Here is a 20,255-nt window from a genome sequence, read left to right as displayed (position 1 = left end):
CAATTCTTTATTTGTTCAAAATGTAGTGGCAGATTCAGAAAATCTAAAAAAGAAGAGCAAATGTAATTATTTGCTCAATTATTTCAGTTTGTGAATAAAGGAAGCTAGGTACTTACATGCCTTCCTTAGTGTGAGTGTTGATTTGTCATACTTAGGTCAGACCTAACTATATCCTTACAGTCTGGAAACTTCAATTATCATCATAGTTTCTTGGTTACTAAAAGAAATTACTTTTTAAGAAATTGACTTTAGGGGCAGCCCGGGTGGCTCAGTGATTTAGCGCCGCCTTTGACCCAGGGCTTGATCCTGGAGACCCAGGATCGAGTCCCACATCAGGCTCCCTGCATGGAAGCCTGCTTCTCCTTCTGCCTGTGTCTCTGCCTCTCTCTCTCTGTGTGTCTCTCATGAATAAATAAAATCTTTTAAAAATTATATAAAAAAAGAAAAGATGCTTAACATCACTAATCGTTAGGGAAATACAAATCAAAACCAAACTGAGATTCCACTTCACATGCATTAGAATGGCTATTATAATGAAACAACCAACCAACCAAAACCTACAGATGTTGGGTAGGATGTGGAGAAATTGGAATGCCTGTGCATTGCTTGTGAGAATGTGACATGGTGCATCTTTGGTATAAAACATTATCTTGATACCTCAAAAAATTAAACATAGAATTACCATATGATTCAACATTTCCACTTCTAGGTATACATACAAAAAAAATTGAAAGCAAGGACTTAAACAGATACATCATCGTGTGTAGTAACATTATTTACAATGCCTAAAAGGTGGAAAGAACCCAAATGTATATATACATGTAATTGAATATTATTCAGCATGGTACATGTATGGAATTCTTACACATGTAACAACATGGATGAATCTTGGACATATCTAGGTGATATAATCTAGGTGAATAAACTAGATACAAAAGGACAAATATTGTATGATTCCATTTAAATGAAGTTCCTGGAGTAGTAGGACATAACTAGGTGACATAATCTAGGTGAATAAACTAGATACAAAAGGACAAATATTGTATGATTCCATTTAAATGAAATCCCTGGAGTAGTCAGATTCATAGAGACAGAAAGTAGAATTGTGGTTACCAAGAGCTAGTTATTATCAGTTTAACATAGGATGTAAACATAAAATATTTTATGGTAAACACAAAGGAAATACCTGCAGTAAATACACAAAAGATTATGATAAAGGAGTCATAGCATGCTATCACAAAAAGTCACCAAATCACAAAGGAAAACAAGAGAGGTAGCAAGGGACAAAGGAGCTACAGAACAAAAAACAACCTACAAGCAACAGTAAGTCCTTACCTACCAATAATTACTTCAAATACAAGTGGATTAAATTCTCTAACCAAAAGGCGTAGTATGGCTGAATGAATTTAAAAAAGCAAGACTTAACAAAATGCAGCCTACAAGAGACACACTTTAGTTTTAAGGACAGATAGACTTGAGACTGAAAGGATGAAAAAACTATTTTAAGCAAAATATGGCCAAAAGAAAGCAGAATAATTATATTTATCAGACAAATGAGATTTAAAGCTAACAATGATCAAAGAGACAAAGTTATATAATGAAAAAGAGGTCAATTCATCAAGAAGATATAAATATTTATACATCCAACATCAGAGCGCTTACATGCATAAAGCAAATACTAACAACTAAAAGGAGAAATAAACAGCAATATCATAATCGTTGGGGACTTTAATAACCCACTATCAGCAATGGATAGATCATTCAGACAGAGAATCAAGAAAGAAATGGCAGATTTGAACAACACTGTAGACCAAGTGAACTTCCTCCAACAGTAACTGAATACACATTTTTCTCAAGTGTACATAGCATGTTTTCCAGGATAGATCATATATTAGGTTACAAAACAAGTCTCAACAAATTCAAGTAGAAATTATATCAAGTGTTTTTTCCAAACACAATAGTATGAACTAGAAACAGTAACAGAAAAAAAGCTGGAAAATTCACAAAAACATAAAAAAATAAATAACACTATCCTGAACAACCAATATATCAAGCAATCAAAAGGGAAGTAAAAATATACCTTGAGACCAAGAAACATGGAAACACAACATTCCAAAACTTATCAGTTGCAGCAAAAATAGTTCTAACAGAGAATTATATAGCTATAAATGCATATATTAAGAAAATGAAGAACTAAACCCAAAGTTAGCAGATGGAAGGAAACATAAAAGATTAGAACACAAATAAATGAAATAGCAAATAAGAAAATAATAGAAGAGACTAACAAAACTAAGTTACCAATAAATACAGGTTATATAGAATGGACAAATTCCTCAACAGACACAAACTACCAGAGCTCAGTCAAAAAGAAAGAGATAACCTAAACAGTCCTATATCTACTAAAGAAATCTACTATAGTTAAAAATCTTCCTAAGGGGGGAATAATAAATGTCAGGTCCAGATGGCTTTGCTGGTGAATTCTACCAAACATTTAGGAAATAACTAATACTAGTTCTTTATCATTCAGCTGATCACTCATTTATGTCCAGAACTACCACCTACTAAAACCAGTCATATTTGGATACTTGATTTTTAACAAAAGTAGTGCTGGAGAACAATAGGAAAAGGATGGTCTTTTAAATAAAGAATCCTAGCTCATTTGTTTATGTGGAAATAAATGAACCCTGACATCTACCTCTTACCAGTCACAAAATTTAGCATTTTGATTATTCATCTAAATGTGGAAGATTAAGCAATGGATCTTCTAGAAGGCAATGTAGGAGAATAGAAGATATCTTCATGGATTTGGGACAAATATTTCTGAACTAGGACACAAAAAGTACTAACTATAAAGGAAAAGATCCTAAATTGGACTTCATTAAAATTAAGAATTCCTTTTGTTGAAAGATACCAAGAAAGGAAAAAGTTACGTCATGAGTAGTGCAAGGTATTTGCGTATCTATAAACAACAGAGAATTTGCACAAAAAACTATGAATAAAAACAAGAGGTTATCATCTAATAGAAAAGTGAGCATGAACTTCAATGGCATGGCACAAAGAAGACACCCAAATGGACAATATATGAAAAGGCGCTTGACCACATTAGTCATCAGGGGAATGGTTGAAAAATAAAGTTACAATGAGAAATCACTGCGAACCCACTAGATTAAAGGATTAAAAATGGAAAGAGATGACACTAAATGTTGTTAAAGATCTGAAACAACTGGAACTTTCATCTACCAGTGGTAGCAGTACAAAGCAGTACAGCCATTTTAGAATATTTTTTGGCAATGTCTACTAAAGCTGAAAAATTTCCTATCAATGCAGCACTTCTAAATATATACTCCAGGGATCCCTGGGTGGCGCAGTGGTTTAGCGCCTGCCTTTGGCCCAGGGCGTGATCCTGGAGACCCGGGATCGAATCCCATGTCAGGCTCCTGGTGCATGGAGCCTGCTTCTCCCTCTTCCTGTGTCTCTGCCTCTCTCTCTCTCTCTCTGTCACTATCATAAATAAATAAAAATTAAAAAAAAAAACTTAACATAAAAACTTTAAAAAAAAAAATAATAAATAAATATATACTCCAGAGAAATGCGCACATGTGAACCAAAAGATGCAGCAACAGTGTTCACAGCGGCATTACTCGTAATAATGAAAACTGGAAAACCCAAATGCCCATAAATACTAGAATGAGTAAATACATTGTGAAATACTCTTACAATGGATCACTATACAGCCAAGAGAATGAAGAAACCATTCATATGTACAGCATGAGGGGGGGCCAGGCTGGTTCAGTCAGTGGAGCATGGGACTCTTGATCTCCGGGTTGTGAGTCCAGCCCCACGTTGACTGTAGAGATTACTTAAAAATAAGATCTTAAAAAAAAAATACAATATAAATCTCACAACTGTAATACTGACTAAAATAATCTCACCATGAGATTGCCGCTCCCTGTGATGATGGTTATCCTTTCCAGCCAGGTTGGAAATGGCCACATTTGGCCATCCACCCAATATTGCAAGTGCATTTTGAACTCCAGGTCTTGTCTTTTCCTTCCTATCAAGAATAACTTTAGGTCAGCCAAAGTTCCAGCCACAGAATCAGTGTTTCCTTGGTGGGGCCCAGTGAAAAAAGAAAACGCAGAGCCCCTTGTTCAAAAGTATTATGAATTCCAAGATAGAACACAGCAGAGAGGTAACCCAAGTGTGGACCTTTCTGAGTGTGGGGGCTCCATGTGGTTGCACAGGTTGCATGCTGGTGAAGCCGGCCCTGACTGGCAGGGATCAGAAGCCTGTTCACTGGGAATTTGGAAGTAACTTCTTACTTGAGGGATCATTTACAGAGATGTGTACAAAGTGGAGGGACTCATAAATGAATATTGAAGCACCCAGGCATTAACTGGCCAAAGTGGCAAAGGTTTGCTTCCCCCAAGGAAGGATAAGGGGCAGAACCCGGAGGGGAGCTAAAGCCATGGAACAGCAGCCACCCCAAAGCAGCTGTAGCCATAGAGGAACACAACCACTGTCAGAGTCATGGCGCCACACTGAGGGAGCTGGTGAAGCAACCTACTAGCTCCACCATCCCCCTGCCAGTGTCCTGGGGGTACCTCTTCTATTGGCTGAATCTACCCAGGAGCCAGAGGGCAAGGGCGCCCGAGTAAGGTGGTTCTGGACAGCTTCCTGGGGACCTAAATGGGATGAAGAAAAGTGGAGAAGAAATTTGGGATCAAAAGTATTAACCAACACAATTTCCAACTGTTCACGTATTTTCCATCCTTTAGAAGAGTTCTCATCGACTTGGGTATACTTTGGAATCACCTGGAGAACTTTAAAAACTACTATGACTCAAGTCCCAATCTCTCAGTACTTGAGATTCTTATTCAGTTGATCTGGGGTAGGGCCTGGGCATCAGGATGCTTAAAGACTCCCCGGGTGTTTCTAATGGGCAGCCAAGGTTGAGCGTTAGAACAAGATTGCTCCGTCTCAGCACTTCTTGACATTTGGAGCCAGTTACTTCTTTGTTGTGGGCCTGTCCTGTGCATTGTGGGATGTTCAGCTGCATTCCCCGCCTCTACTGACCAGATGCCAGTAGCAGCACCCAGTGATAACAGCCAAAACTATCTGCACACACTGTCACATGTTGCCCTGGTGGGGGGCAATATTGCACCCCCGTTCAAAAACCACTGCTTTAGAGCAGATTCTTGGTGTGGTCTAAGACTGGCAGCATCAGCATAGCAGCTTCTACCTTTAAGCTTTTTATACCCTTTCTTTGAACTTCGAGGGTACTATTTTCTGTGTCCAACCTATTAACACTGAATCATACGTGTGTTACTTAATCAGTAACTATCACAGGATTATTTTTCGGCCAGTCCTTTTTCTTTCATAAAACCGTATGCTCTTATACAATACAATATCTGTCCCATCTACCTCACAAAAAAGATGTATGGCCTGGGATGAGCTACTTAGGCTAAGTGCCAGTTTCTTCATCTGAAAAATGGAGATAATAGCAATGACTGAGTCTCACTGCCTAGCCGTCTGCTTTTTTAATGTCTGTTTTTGCTACTAAAATATGGGTTCCTTATTGAGAGCAAGGACTGTGCTAATCACATTCACTCTTTTTCACCCAGGACCTAGCACAGGCCCAAACTTCTCAGCAGCTTGGTGAGTATTTGCTGAATGATAAAGAAAGGAGTGCAGTTCATCCTGAAGAAGAACAGGCTGTTAAGGATTGGAAAGCTGCTGTCCGTCCCTTTCTTAGGTATCTCTTTGCCAAAGTTAAAAATCCTAACATTCAGAGTCTTTTTCTATTTTTTTACCTAAATCTTTTTTTTTTCTGCAAAGTCAATTTCTACTTATTTTGGCCTTAGTGGAGATATAGAAAACCTGACCTGCACGTTAGCACTTTATGCATTTGAAAACTTACTATATTAGGACAATCTGAAATTTTATTTGGCCAAAATAAATAGTACTTACTAGAAACTATTTTTCTTCTGTTTTTCCATCTTGGCAATTTTACCAAAACAATGAATAGGGAGGAAAAAAACTACCACTCTCTATAATTGTATAGAGAACAATAAGCAGCTGAGGGTTTGTAACTAACCGGGTATGTGTTAGGCTGTCTGGTCAAATGTTGCTAGGAAAACATTATCTGGGAAGACTTTATGGGAAGAGGACAACTCCCAAAGAAGGCTCAAGTTCATAATTGAAAAGCTAAATAAGAGCTTTTTAATAGTTGGCATAAATACTCCAGCACAACATTACTATTTCAGGCTTCTCTTGAATTATGTCCAAGGATGATGGAGGACGTGCTTGCTTAGAGCTTTATAGGCAATTCATGATCTGCTTCCATTGTGCCAAAGACTTACCACAGCTTCATTTCTCAGGGAACCATGGTGCTGTAGGGACAGAGTCTACTGCAGGCTCCTATATTCAGACAGACCTAAGCACTAAAGGAAATTTCCCAGTCTTTGGGGGGTTTTTTGTAAGGATTGGAGAACTGGTTTCTCTCCCTTCCTTAGTTATTCCACCTATGTAGAAACCCTGACATTCAGAAAATTCTTTTTGTATTTTTTACCTAAAGCTTTTTTTTTTTTTTTATGTAGTTAAAGTCAGTTTCTACTTATTTTGGCCCTCGTAGAGATACAGAAAATTTGATCTGCACATTAGCACTTTATGCATTACTATATTAGGACACTCTGAAATTTTATTTGGCTAAAATAAATGGTACTAATTCTGCTTACTTCTCCTCAAATACCCTATTACCCAAGCCTCAAATCATCTTTATTATATCCTTTTAGGCCTCTTTAACCTTGCCATGCCCTCCTCAGCTGAGCTTCTAAAACTTAAGTACAATTGTTTATTAAAGGCTCATACAATTGCTTATTAAAGACTTAGGGAGAAGGAGATGGTTTGTATTCTTAAGGCTCTCATATATTGCCCTTTTACCTACACAACTCCCAATCAATAGGACTTTTTTTCTTTCCACCGGTTTGAAAACTCATTTAAAATTGGATGTTTAACTTCCAATTAAAAATGGTGGACTGAGCATGGACAACTACGTCTCCTTTCCCTCCAAAGATCCCTTTGAAATGACAGTAATTTTTTTTTTGTTTTTTTGTTTTTGTTTTTTTTTTTTCTTTTAAATAAAAGCAGAACCATGTTGAAAACCATCTGTTGGTCAAAAATGTTGAAAAATTCCTAGAATACAAAAAACATATGTGATCAGAATAGAAAGAAAGAGCTGAAGAAATCGTAGCCCAAAATACCAGAAATAAGAAAGGAACATCTTCAAGAGCCCCAGGAAGGCCCCATGTTCAAAGTCACTAAATGCAAAGGGTAAGGTAGGTCAGTTGCCAGGTTAACCCCTTAAAAGAGCATGCCTATCCCACTCCCACTATAGTGTCTGGTAGTAGGAACTTCCGCCCTTAGGATAAAGCCAGACTATTATACGCCAAAGGGAGCATGTGATTTATGCCCAGAGCTTTGTAGTGAGGGTTAGGATAGCTCAGAGGGAATCGCAAGAAAGGTCGAGTATCTCCAGAATATACAACAGATATGGAGAGGCTATGTTACTGGGTCATCACCATTTTCACTCTCTGACCTAGGCTGATGACTCCACTGCAGGGAACACCGTTGCCGTGGTGGAGGGAAAAGAGAGTTCTGAAGGTTCTCAGAATAAATCCTCTGGTCTGGGAGGGAAACCTATCCCTCCACTCAGAACTCATTGGCCAGAATTAGTCCCATGACCCCATTCAAGCTCAAGATGTCCAAGAAGTGCAATTTTACCAAGTGCTGGGAAGGGAAAAGCATCCTAAATGCATGGTAATCAGGACTCGTGACTACTCTACCACCTAAAAGGAATGAGAGTCAGATGAACAACAGAATTTTCAGCATCAACACTGTGTGCTAGACAAAAAATGAAGCAAAATTACGAGGGAAAAAAATGAATGATTGCTTAGCATTCTATTCCCACATCTAAACTAAGTGTGAGGACATGCAGGGATTCAGAAAACATATTACCCATTAACTAGTTCTGAAAAAAGTCTCTTTGTTTGTTTGAATAAAGGGAGATCTCCAAGCTACAGATACCATTTTCATAAGAGTAGGTCAGGTGCTTAAACTATAGTGTTGTTCAGCAAAATATTTGAGAAGATGTCCTGAGATATGAAAGGATTTGGGCTCAAATATTTGATGACTCCTTTTCCTTTTGGACAAAAACAAACAAAAGTCTTGCCTTATCCAGGATCTATGATACTAGAGAATAAATTCTGGTAATTCAAAATATTGATATAAATAATAGGGGAATCAATAAATGGGAAATTAAAGCTACAATGATTATAAAAGAATAGTGTACATATATGTATGTATTGAAAATTATATGTATAATTATAGACATAGGCATTATCTATCTTATATATTGATTTTCGGTTTTTCTAATCACTTCACATACAAGCATGAAATATTTTATAATTACAGGAAAGAATGTAAGTGGTAGGGAAATGGAGGATGCAGAGATAAGGATGAAAAAATGTCAGAGGCAGGGAAAGTGTGATAAAACCTCGTTTGTACAGCACTTGCCAATTCACAGAACACATTCATTATGTCTCATTTGGAACCCCTGTCTAAATTGGAACTCCAAGAAAATGGAGGCTCTGACAATCTTTTTCATAAAGTGGCAACTTATCAACTAAAAATAATACATAATAAGACTTTAGTTTTACCCAAGCCTTTCCTACGTAGCTATGAGGTAACCCAATCCATATCAATGTAATAATTTTTAAAAACTGTCTTAGCACAGTGAATTTTTAACCTTTTTGGACCAAGGGCCCTTCTGAAAATCTGATGAAACTTATGGATATTTTCTCAAAATAAACAGAAAAGGAAATACACATGGGCATACAACTTTATAAGCCACTTCAACAGGTTTAGCAAGTCCCTAAAACCCACACATGGAGGGAGCCCTGGAACCACAGGCCCAGGTTCCATAGCCCTGCCATAGAACATCTTAGGTCCTCACGTCTGGACGCCTGCAGCCAAAAACACCAGAAGGGGCACATGGATGGGGCAAGATAGTCTGTGCTTTTGACTTGGGATGGGAAGAACACACTTGGCTGTTGCCCTGAAGTTACACAGGTTCTGTAGGGCCTCAGCATGAGAGTGAGGGAATGCAAAGGACAGAGGGACACCCAGTAGATGCCAGCAGAGTGGGGTTCTACACAAAAGTGTCACCATGCAGTCAAATTACTGACATTTGCAGGCACTTGACAATCATGGACAATCATTCATGTGAATGAAGTGCCTTCCATGAACATTGTCTTATTGGAGCCCTTCAGTGGGAGCTTAAACTTATATTTTCAAGTAGGATGGCCAAGGAACAGCAGCTCCACCTTATAAGATGAGCCATTTGAACCTCACCAAGTTCAGAGACTTACCTGGGGTCATCTAAGGAGTTAGTGACAGAGTTGGGCCTTAAGACAAGGTTGTCTGACCATAATCAAATAATTTGTCCATTCTGCCCCTTTCATGCTAGCCCTTCTGTGTGAGTAAAATGTGGACTATGATTTTGGATTCTTGGGAAAGTCTCCTATCTCTGAAAGAAAACAAATACTTTCTATTCACAGGCAGAGGGAAGGTTCAAATGCAAAATAAATGTCTTGATACCTCGAAATAGTTGTTGTCAACTATTGGAAGATGGGATGGCAGTAGGCTGGGATGGAGGTGGACCTCCTGTGTGCTGGTCTGCAGGGAACCTGTGTGGGGCAGAGGATGCCCGAGGAGGGGCTAGCAGAGGAAGCAGATTCCTTGCATGGGACCGGGCCCTATTTCCCAACAAGGTCTGAGGCTAGCCCTAAGAATAATTCTAGAACAGCAGGAGGTTGGCAAGAGAAGGGAAAAGTTAGAAGTCACCATGTAGCAGCCTAGCTACTCAGGACCTGGGTCTTCCTGGGTGTCATATCGCCTGGCCTCGGGCTGGCGCAAAGTAGGCACTCAGGGATTTTTTGTGCTAAGTGGGGGAAATGCAAGAGGCTTACTTCACTTGGGGGGATCAAGATTGATAACTTCCTAGGAGATAGTTCATGTAGACAGTCAAGAATAACTGCATGCCTGCCAGAGGCACTGTCAGGTGATACAGCTGTGGTCAGAGGGGAGTCCTCGGGACACGGGAAACAGACTGGACGGAGAGCTGGTAGGTGGGAGGGTCCCAGGCTGGCCAGCGGTGGACCCAGTGACCTAGGAAACCTTTGTAATTCCCGTATGGAACCACTTTAATGAGGACAGTTCAGTGGTTTGATTCCATAATAGGAAGGAAAAATAACCAACTGTCGACCAGGACCTGAATCCTCTGTGCAGAGAGAAGAGACGATTGCATGAGGGTCATAAGACATGGACGTTCTTCTGGGACAGCAGAGAGAAAGGCAAGACTGTGCTAGGGACCCAGTTCCCACTTTCTTGTATAGTGACCACCTCAGGGGTGGCTGGGCATCAAGGCCTCCAAAGACAGTTGGTGGCACGACCACCCCGCTTTCCTAAGTAGGCGCTGGAAGGGTCGCCGAGAGGGAGACTGGTACCAGGATGTAACTGCTCCTCTGTTCCTCACAGAATAGTTGAGTAACTTCAGGAACATTCTCTGACCCGGGGTTCCTCAAGCCTTAGTCATTCATTTACCACAGTCACAGTTTTAGTCCTATGCAAGTAACAGCTTTATTTGTATTTCTTTTATATTTTTCTATAAATACGTCCACATTTTTTGACCTAATGCTAGAGCTTAACACCAAGCATCCAGGATAGAAGCAATTATTTTTCTAGAAACAACAAAATAGCTTCAGTTTTATCCTGTGTTTTGTGGCCTAAAAGTACATTTTTTTACTATGATTTTTCTTTGAATACTTAGGTTCTTGGGGAATGACATCAGCCAGAACAGAAACTGGGGAAACGCTTTGTACAAGTTTTTAAAATGTGGTTAAAAGTTGGGGAAAAAACAGACTCTTCCAATCAATGATAGTTTTGGAAGAAAGTGGTATACCCTAAACCTCTCCTCTTCTCCCAGCCCTGGCCGTGCTAGCTGGGAAGGAGGTGACTTTCATTCAGAAAACGAAATGCAGTAAGAATGATGTGAATTTGTTCAAGTAATAACAAGGAAAGGCAGTTGTTTCTTAAAGGCAAAAGTCATACTGCAAGTCAACGTGTATGTCCCTAAAAAAAGCTTGGCCAAAGTAAAACACTGGCTATTTCACAACCTTGGTGAAGATTAAATGTCCTTAATTCATTCCCAGCAAGGTGAATTACAGGAAGTGAAATTTGCAGGTTTCTAACTCAAAGGCTCTTCTCTGTCTGGAAGGATCTCCCGAATAAGAGAGAAATCAGCCTCACACCCTCCTCAGGAACAAGTTGGTTTTAGTCTGTTCACATCATCAAACGTTTATCGCTTACGAAGTTTGGAGTCCGTGCTTTGTAAACCTGGTGAGTGCAGCGTAGAAAGACATAAGACGTACACCGGATGAGTTGTAATTGAGCTCAGGGAATATAAGCAAACAAATAATCGCAGTGCAGTGTGACAAGTAACTCAAGGCACTAAGAGTTGACATTTGTTGAGTGACCTCTGGGTGATACCCGTTAACCCACTTACTCCTTACAAAAACCCACTTTACATATGGGGACACTGAGGCACAAAATAGTCAAGGTACTGATTAAAGTAGCAGAGCCAGAAATTGAGTCCAGGCTGTCTCGCTGCAGGGCCTTGGGCATCACAAGTCTGAGACTCTTCTGAAAAAGTGATCTGAAGGATGAAGGGGAGTTCACTGGGCACATGGGGAGTAAGAGACAGAAAAAGCTGAGACATGACACTGTAGTGCCAGAAAACAGCATGTATGGAAATGCCTGTGAAATGTCCATTTGAATATGATGTGATGCTAGAGTGTTCCAAACTGAGTTATGAGGCAGAGTCTCCACTTTTTAGGCAACTAGTTTTCATCTACTGTGTGCCAAGTACTATATTCATTGCTGAGAGTACAACCATGAAGAGGGCACCATCTCACTCCTGTGGCAGGAGGGCCATTATATTTGATTTGAAAATTCAATGAGTTTGGATAAATTGTTTGGGGTGGCATAAACTCTTAAACTTTTAAAACTAAATTAGAACTGGGAAATCTGTCAAATTTGGGGTTTCTGTTCTACACCTCAGTAAAACCAAACAAACAAGCATCAACAACCAAGATCCCTCATCTCTTCCCCCCATGGCAAAACACTTTTATTTTCCATAAATGCTTTAATCAGTTTGGAGTATTGGTTTAAACGTTTAGGGTGTACTTGAGAGCTTTAAGCATCAAACAGACTTTTAAAGTGGCTTTTCCTGTTAACATAATGTTTCTTGTAACCAGTCGGTTGTGCCAAAACTCACTGTACAAACGCAATGCTGCCAGGTAGGGCTGTATTTCGACAGTAATGGAGCAATCTTTTCGGAGGCACTACATTTTTTTCTGTGTTCAGCTCACATTTTTAATGTCTTTAGGCACAACTTCCAGAATATCACTTTGCCATCTTGTAAATCAGTTTGCATTATTCGTGATAATACTTCCCCTTTATTATAATTACCGCAAGTCATGGGAAGGTTCAACTGTTTCATTAGTTGACTGAGAACAACAAAGTCTAAAGTTTCATTGAAATCAGATGTAATGTTTGTGTTCCAAGGTCAGCTGGAAACTAATAGGAATAATTTAAGCCATAATATCCCAACTGAGGCTGAGCCACGCTAATCATTCTGCAGATCGTACTGGAGTGATTCTGAAGGAAAAAAAAAATCACCTCCTTTTTCTCCCTCATTAAGTATACTGAAGCCCAACTTTGTAAGAGGAAAGAATTAATCTATAGCAAGGTGGTCACAGTCCGTGCCCTGAGGAACCACTCATAGGTGACCCTTGGCAGCCAGGAGCCACAACCAAGTGGGTGTTAGGAAACCAGAGACCTGGTTCCTCTCTCCCCTTTCCTCTGTTTTTTTTTTTTTCTTTTTTCTTTTTCTTTTTTCTTTTTGCAGTTCTTTTCTCCTCTCCCATAACCCAGCAAGTGTGGTGTCAGGGGATTCTAGAAAACCTTCTAAAAACTTCTCTGATAGCCCCTAACCCCTGCAAACCTGTAAGCCGAAAGAAGCTTTGAGAGTGAAAGGGTGGCAGAAAGGAGCTCCCTTGCCTCCTCAAAGCTTCCTCTTCTAGCAAAAGAGCCAGTTGAAAAGCTTCCTGTGATACCTTGTGGTCTTTTAGCTGTAATCATTATTTTGAATTAACGAAGAAATGAGTGTAGCAAGATAAGGGGCTCCTTTTCCCCTTGAGAACTCTTCTTCTTCTTCTTTTTTAAAAGATTTTATTTATTTATTCACGAGAGGCACAGACATAGAGGGAGAAGCAGGTTCCCATGGGGAGCCTGATGTAGGACTCGATCCCAGGACCTGGGGATCAGGACATGAGCCAAAGGCAGACACTCAACCGCTGAGCCACCCAGGTGTCCCTCCTCCCCTTGAGAGCTCTGTCAGCCCCCATGGTTATGTCTCCTATTTTTCTTGAATAAAACCAAGCGAAGAAAACTGTGCTTCTATAAGCTATAAACCAAGAAGAAGAAGAAGGAGGAGAAGGAGAAGAAGGAGAAGGAGAAAGAGAAGGAGAAGGAGAAGGAGAAGGAGAAGGAGAAGAAGAAAGACTTTCCAAGGCAATATCCTTATGGAATATATATAGTCCTCACCTAACCAGTATTTCTGGAATTTTAAACAGAGATGGATGTGGAAACATGTGATAGATTATTAGAAATTCTGAAGCTGTTAGTCCCACAAGGTAAATGCAAGCTGCTAGGTCTAAAGATTCCCCGGAGAGCATATTGCTGCCCCGACCATACCCACTCTCATCTCTCCATTTGCTCTGAAGGGGAGGGCTGGGGGACGGGGGACAAAAGGTCAAAGCAACATCTCTTTCTGCTTTGGGGATCCACAGAGGTCCTCCACAGACCTCTGAGTAACAACAGTCTGGGGCTGTTAACACAGAGGATGCCAGACCAGGGATCAGAGACTTGCCTCTGGCCTTGAGAAGCTTAGAAGCCTTGGTGCTGTGGTTCTGGAACCTTCCCACTGCTATTCCCAGTCTATTTAGGCATCCGCCCTTCCTTTACCTTCTAAGTCACTCTGCATCTTAATCCCTGGAGTTACCTACACTTTGCAAAATGCTTTCAAATATTAGCTGGAGGCCCAGGAACCTGCTGGTGGTAGTCATTCTTGCCCTACAAATAGATGTTTCATCTAATACAGACTGATGTGTTGTCTCACTTTATCACTTTGTGTGGATGGAGCCCATGGGTTGTGGATGGAGCCTCAGTGTGCAACCCCCAGAGGTCATATAACAAAACAGGTAGCCCACCTGGAACTTGAACTTGGCTTTCTGACTCCAAATCCAGTGCTCTTTCATCCTGCCTGCCTGCCTCCTGCTGTGTGAGTCAACCCAGAAGAGGAAAGAACGAAAGCTGTGTCAGGTCCTGGGTTCTTTCTCACTGTAAATGGTAGCATCACCGTGGCTTTGGGCCACCCCTGTAGGCCCTGGGCAATCTCTCTTCCAGTGCACCTGGTAGCAAAGATATGGAAATGTACCCACATGATAATTTCTATACGTTTTACAAGATTTAATGGTTATATTCTTATGTTAAAATTATCTGGCTATGAATAGCATACTTAATTCACAATTGGCTGATTTCTTAAACACTTGGCAAAATGTTAAAATCTAGCCAACAGATAGCTTTTAAAGATAATGGAAATTTCACGAATTCTAAATTTAACGTTAAATGAATTTGACATAGTATTACATTTTGGAGATCTTTAATTAAACATTTATTCATTTCACTTTGCCTTTTTTTTGCATTTTTGAATAATTTTTAAAATTTCATCTTTTAAACTCTTTTTTTAGGTCCTTGGAAATCTCAGAGGTGTCAGATGTTATGGCTTTAATACTCAGTGTAGAAAACAATCTGGCAATTTTTGCTGGCTTCAACGAGTGTAGACATCCATCCGTTACTTGTTTGGTGCACTGTAAGTAGGAGACGTGGTCTTCCCCATTAAACCTAATATCAATGTTTTGAAAAGTTCTGTAACTAAAAAGCTTCCCTGATCTTACTGACAAATATCCCATCATATAGTTTGTTGATCCTACACCAATTCAAAGCCAGGAAAACCTGGAGTAACCAGAATGTTTGAGTCTTCTGATTAAAGGAATTTTGAACTATCTCAGGATTAACCAGAAAGCAGGTTTCCTTTAGTTCTCCTTGTCTTAGCTTACTTTCCAGGCTGAAAAAATAGCATCTATGTGACAAAATGAGAGCTTTCATGATGAGGATTATCCATAGCCAATGTCAATTTTAACTGAATGGGCTCTGATGGTGTTTAAATTTGGGATGACCCAGCCATAGTTTCTGGACGTTGATTTTCTTTTTAAAAAACAAATTCCTGCTTTCAACTATTTTTATTGCCTTGGCTCTTTTCTGGTAAAAGTGGAGTGCAGCAGAAGTTCTGAGGGACCTCTGCTGATCAGTATATTTGTGGACATTACAGTATAAAGGCCAGTAAAACATCTAATCAGTGTAATAGTTTATACAAGTTGTCTTTCTGGAACATTATTTTACTCAAAACCTTGGTGAAAACCTTTTAATTTTCTAATTAAACATTTTATTCTGCACCTAATATTGTGAGCCTTTATAAACCTTCTCTGTATCACTCTTGCTAACATCTTAATAGGAGAGATATGTTTTATATTAAGGGAAAAATATACTTTCTCAAACATTTATCATGATGCTGATAGACTTTTAAACTACTCTGAGCTCCACACTTCATTAAGAAAACAAATCTCAATATTTCTAGCCTATAAATAAGAGTGATGGTGACACTTCCTTTGTTCTGATTCCCTCGCTGACTCATTCATGATCACTCATTTATTCATTTAGCAAATGTTTATTGAGCATATATACTGCGTTAGGCACTTGCAAGACACAGTATTAAAAGATGAAAATACCCTCTCTTAGAATTTGATGTTCCATCATTAAGATCTCAAAATACACACATAAGCTTGTGCACGCGTGCATGTACGTGCTTGAGCACCTACTCCCACCCCCATCCAAACTGGGTGGTATAAAATTACCAATGCCACCAATTTTTGTTTCCCAGAGTTTGAGTGAGTGAATGCTATTTATGTGCAAGGCCCAAATTGGATACCATGTATTAACATTTCTTCATTCATTTCTTCAACAAAAATCTACTGAGCATCTATCATTTACCAATACTTTGCTTGTCCCGGGAGTTACAGAGATGAATAAGAAACAGTCTCTTGTTTCATCTGTTTACCCTTTTTGTGGGGGTGATAGGTATGTAAACAAACACATTCAAAACCATTGTTAGGTGCACTATGGAGCTGGCATTCTAGAAAGAGTGGGAAAACACAGAAGGAATGCTCCTCAGATAAAGTTTATAAGCTTTGAGCTTTTTCTTTGTGAGCATCTCTGGATATTTTGTCATCCAGAGCCATCCAGATGAGTATGCAGGTTGTGAGCTGTTGAACATAAGCATTATTTATTATGGATTAGTATATTTTAAATAATAATTTTCCTAAAAATATTAGATAAAATGTATTATTTTAACAAAACCAATGTAGTTCAACAATTTTCTGACAGAGGGAAATGAAGTGTCCTGAGCAAGTGGTGCTTTTCCTAGTGTACAAAGAGATGCCACAGGAACTGGGGTCTATCAAAGTAGACATCCCTAATTAGACAAGACAAGAGAAGGGCATTCCAAGTGAAAGGAATGATTGTGCAAGATGTGGACTGGCATGGTGCCCTGGGGAAATGGTAGCCAGTTCCGTGTGCTCGGATTGGAGGGCTCTTGGCTGAGGTGGTGCCATGGCAAGGAGACTGCAAAGGTAAGCACAGACTCGATCACGTTCTCTACCTGGGTCCATTGTTAACTTTCAGCATCATACCTTCATGTGATACAACTGCCTTCTCTCACAAGTAAACCAGATGCTGTCTTTCATAGTTTCACGTAAACATTATGCTAACTGGAGAGGTTATAGCTTTATTCTAATTTCCTGTGTCATGTGTAAAAGTCAGCGAGAAATTTATCAATACCATTTAACTCAGCAAAGGAAGTCTTTCTCCAGTTGTGTGTGCTCAGTGCTTTTTTTCTACCAAATGGCTGTGTTTCCTAGTGCCTTGTGAGAATCACAAAAGACTCTCTAGGATTCTACAGAGCTGAGAGATACTTTTACCACAGACCTCTGCATTGTGCAGCTGTTCACTCATACTACTCAGCATGTTCCTCACCTATCCCTCTGCCCATCCTTGCTTGGTTAATATCTTTTCCCCTGTCTTTTTAATATCACCATCTATTATTTCTATCATACGACTACAGGTAAAACTCAGGTGACTCAGGTTAAAATACCACAATTCCTAAAATGAGAACAGTAAGATCTACTATCTGTAGTAAAAGCTCTTTGTTTGTGAGTAACCCACTGGGAAGCACCCTGACCAACATCCATTGTCTTTGGTGAGGGGCATGCTCCATTTGTTCAGTGTTTTCCCCCCACTGGTAAACCAGTTGGTAAAGATTTTGATTAATACCTCTGATTGTAAACAATAGGAAAGAACTTTGGCTACATTATGAAAAAGAGGAATTTATGGGAAAGATATGGAGGAGCTAAAGGAGCAAAGCTGAGTGAAGAGTCATACTAGGAAAAGTTGAGGACTCAGGGCAGTTCCGGGGTTCTGTGTGACAAGAAATAATGGACAGTATTGGCGAGGACTCAAAGCACGGGAGAGCATGTCTGATTGACCCAGCTTGAGTCAGGCACTCAATCAATGGGAGGGAGAGAGAAGAGATGTCTTAATTGACAGACCCTCAAGACTGCACCTAATGGAGTCAGGTGATTGGCAACAAAGGAAACTGGAGTTTGGTTATGAAAGAAAAGAAAGGAAAAAGAAAAGGAAGGAAAGAGAGAGAGGAGAGGAAAGGATGAAAGAAAAGAAAGAAGAAAGAAAAGAAAGAAAGAAAGAAAGAAAGAAAGAAAGAAAGAAAGAAAGAAAGAAAGAAAGAAGAAAAAAGAAAAGAAAAGGAAAGAAAGAAAAGAAAAAAGAAAGGAAAGAAAAAAGAAAGGAAGGAAGGAAGAAAGAGTAGGAGTAGGCATAGATACTGAGAGTCAAAAAAGATAACTGTCCATTACAATATTGTCTTTCTCTTTTTCCAAACTATGAAAATCCTGCCTTCCTTTCTCTGGGTGTTGGTAGAGGAGTCTTAAGAGCCTCCTGGAATTTTAGGAGCTAAAAAATACTGAGAAACACAGATAGTGGGAGTGTCAAAACTTAGAGGTTTATCTTCCGCCTTTTCTGATTTCCTCTGTCAGATATCTTTTCTGATTCCATTTTATAATTATCAACCATACACACTTGAAAATATGAAAATAGGAGAGGGAAAATCAATGGGGAGAGATGGACTTTTTAAGGAAATCTTTTCTTTTTCTTTTTTTTTGAAACTTGACTTAGAATAATGGGATTTCTTCAATTTGCTATATGCAAAGTAACAGAGAGCTTAGTGTGTCCCAGAGATGGATTAGACAGATGTAGCACTTAACTATTAACATTTGTGAGGTTCATTCCCACCAGTGAGATTTGTGAGCAGCATCCATGAGATGCTATGCAAAATCGGTTTAGTACTTTCCTCATTTGTCACTGTGCCGTGAAACTGGTAAAATATAGAGGAAACAGAAAATTGGGCACATCTGTGAATTTGGTTGTGTCCTGATTATAGCAATGCAATTCCACATATGTGCATGTTTTCACAGGAGAACAGGTTTCTATTTGACTCCCAACTCCATCAATGCTCAGCTGATGTTTTATAGCTCCCTTGGGTTAGGCATGCCCTCCCTCTACAGAGCCAAAACAGTAGCTTAGCTATAAGATTCACTGGCACCACCTCGGTATCTATTTTCTTAAATTACGGCAAATGGGGATTTGGGGCACACATATGTCAACCCCACCTACATATTTCTCCTATAATAATGCTTGGCACATTTATACCAACTCTTAGCAGAGAGCCCCAAACACTACACATTTATTCATTCTTACATTTAAAGTTCAGTAGCTCTCATAACTTCCATTTAAAGAAGAGTGAAAGTGTAAGGCCTGTAGCCGAATAATGAATACATAATTTTAGGTATTAATCATCTCTTTCTCCTTCTCAAAACAAAGTGAGAAGTGCTTGAAGCTGAAATCATGTCAGTAGTGACATTAACATGTTGGATTGTATTTGATACCAGAGGCTCTCCCATTTCGTTGTGCCTGAGGATCACCCAGAGATCTGGTTAATTTTTTTGTTTTTTAATTTATGATAGTCACAGAGAGAGAGAGAGAGAGGCAGAGACATAGGCAGAGAGAGAAGCAGGCTCCATGCACCGGGAGCCCGACGTGGGACTCAATCCCGGGTCTCCAGGATCGCGCCCTGGGCCAAAGGCAGGTGCCAAAACGCTGCGCCACCCAGGGATCCCCCAGAGATCTGGTTAAGATGTAGACTGCCCAACTCCATCCCCAGAGATTCTGATCCTGAAAGTCTGGGGTGGGGCCCGGGCATCTGTACACTTTTTTAAAGATTTATTTATTTCTTTTAGAGAGAGAGTGAGAAAGCAGAGGAACGAACGGCAGGGGGAGAGGGAGAGAGAGAATCCTGAAGCAGACTCCCCACTGAGTGTGGAGCCCAATGCGGAGCTTGATCCCAGGACCCTGAGATCATGACCTGAGCTGAAATCCAAAGTAAGTCGCTTAACCAACTGAGCCACGTGGGTGCCCCTGAGGTCTCTACTTTTAACAAACACCCTTCCCCTGGTGATTAAGAGAGAAACACTGATGAAATAATCAAATCACAAGCTCATTAATAGAGAAATAACAGCAGAGCTCAGAGGTGATGGCAAATCCTAGTTTCAAGCAGGCCTCCCCTTCTTCCCCAAACACCAGCCCCTGAACCCCACATAATTTTTCCATATTTGAATAGTATTTCTGAAGAGCCAGCTGTCATTGTAACCAGAGTTTAGGAGTCCCCAGAAGGATAAATCATCTTAAAGAATAATAACATCAAAACCAAAGCCTGACTCTAGTTGTGGATTCATTTACATAGCCAGTCAAAGGAACATGGCCTCGGTTTGTCCTGCCAGGACTTGGAACCACTCTGGTCATTCAGAAGAAGCAGCAGCCATTTCCAG

The 20,255-nt window shown here is 39.9% G+C and overlaps 1 long non-coding RNA gene and 1 other non-coding gene across 3 annotated transcripts in view; both read left to right on the top strand.

Moving 5' to 3' along the window:
- Positions 1–10,406, top strand: part of FTCDNL1 — a 135,523-nt gene extending 125,117 nt beyond the window's left edge. For both annotated transcript variants that reach the window (XR_005385204.1, XR_005385203.1), the window contains 2 exons: positions 5,625–5,755; positions 10,300–10,406. This is a non-coding gene — a transcript (formiminotransferase cyclodeaminase N-terminal like). The remainder of the gene's footprint in view (positions 1–5,624; positions 5,756–10,299) is intronic.
- Positions 10,407–11,305: 899 nt separating this feature from the next.
- Positions 11,306–19,719, top strand: LOC119867895. The gene is made up of 4 exons (XR_005384957.1): positions 11,306–11,457; positions 14,931–15,052; positions 16,684–16,928; positions 19,668–19,719. It is a non-coding gene; the product is annotated as an uncharacterized LOC119867895 (long non-coding RNA).
- The last annotated feature ends 536 nt before the right edge of the window (positions 19,720–20,255 follow it).

The sequence above is a fragment of the Canis lupus genome, chromosome 37 (genome assembly GCF_011100685.1).
Source record: "Canis lupus familiaris isolate Mischka breed German Shepherd chromosome 37, alternate assembly UU_Cfam_GSD_1.0, whole genome shotgun sequence".
In the NCBI taxonomy this organism is placed as follows: Eukaryota; Metazoa; Chordata; class Mammalia; order Carnivora; family Canidae; genus Canis; species Canis lupus.
This window is presented reverse-complemented; position numbering and strand designations above follow the sequence as displayed.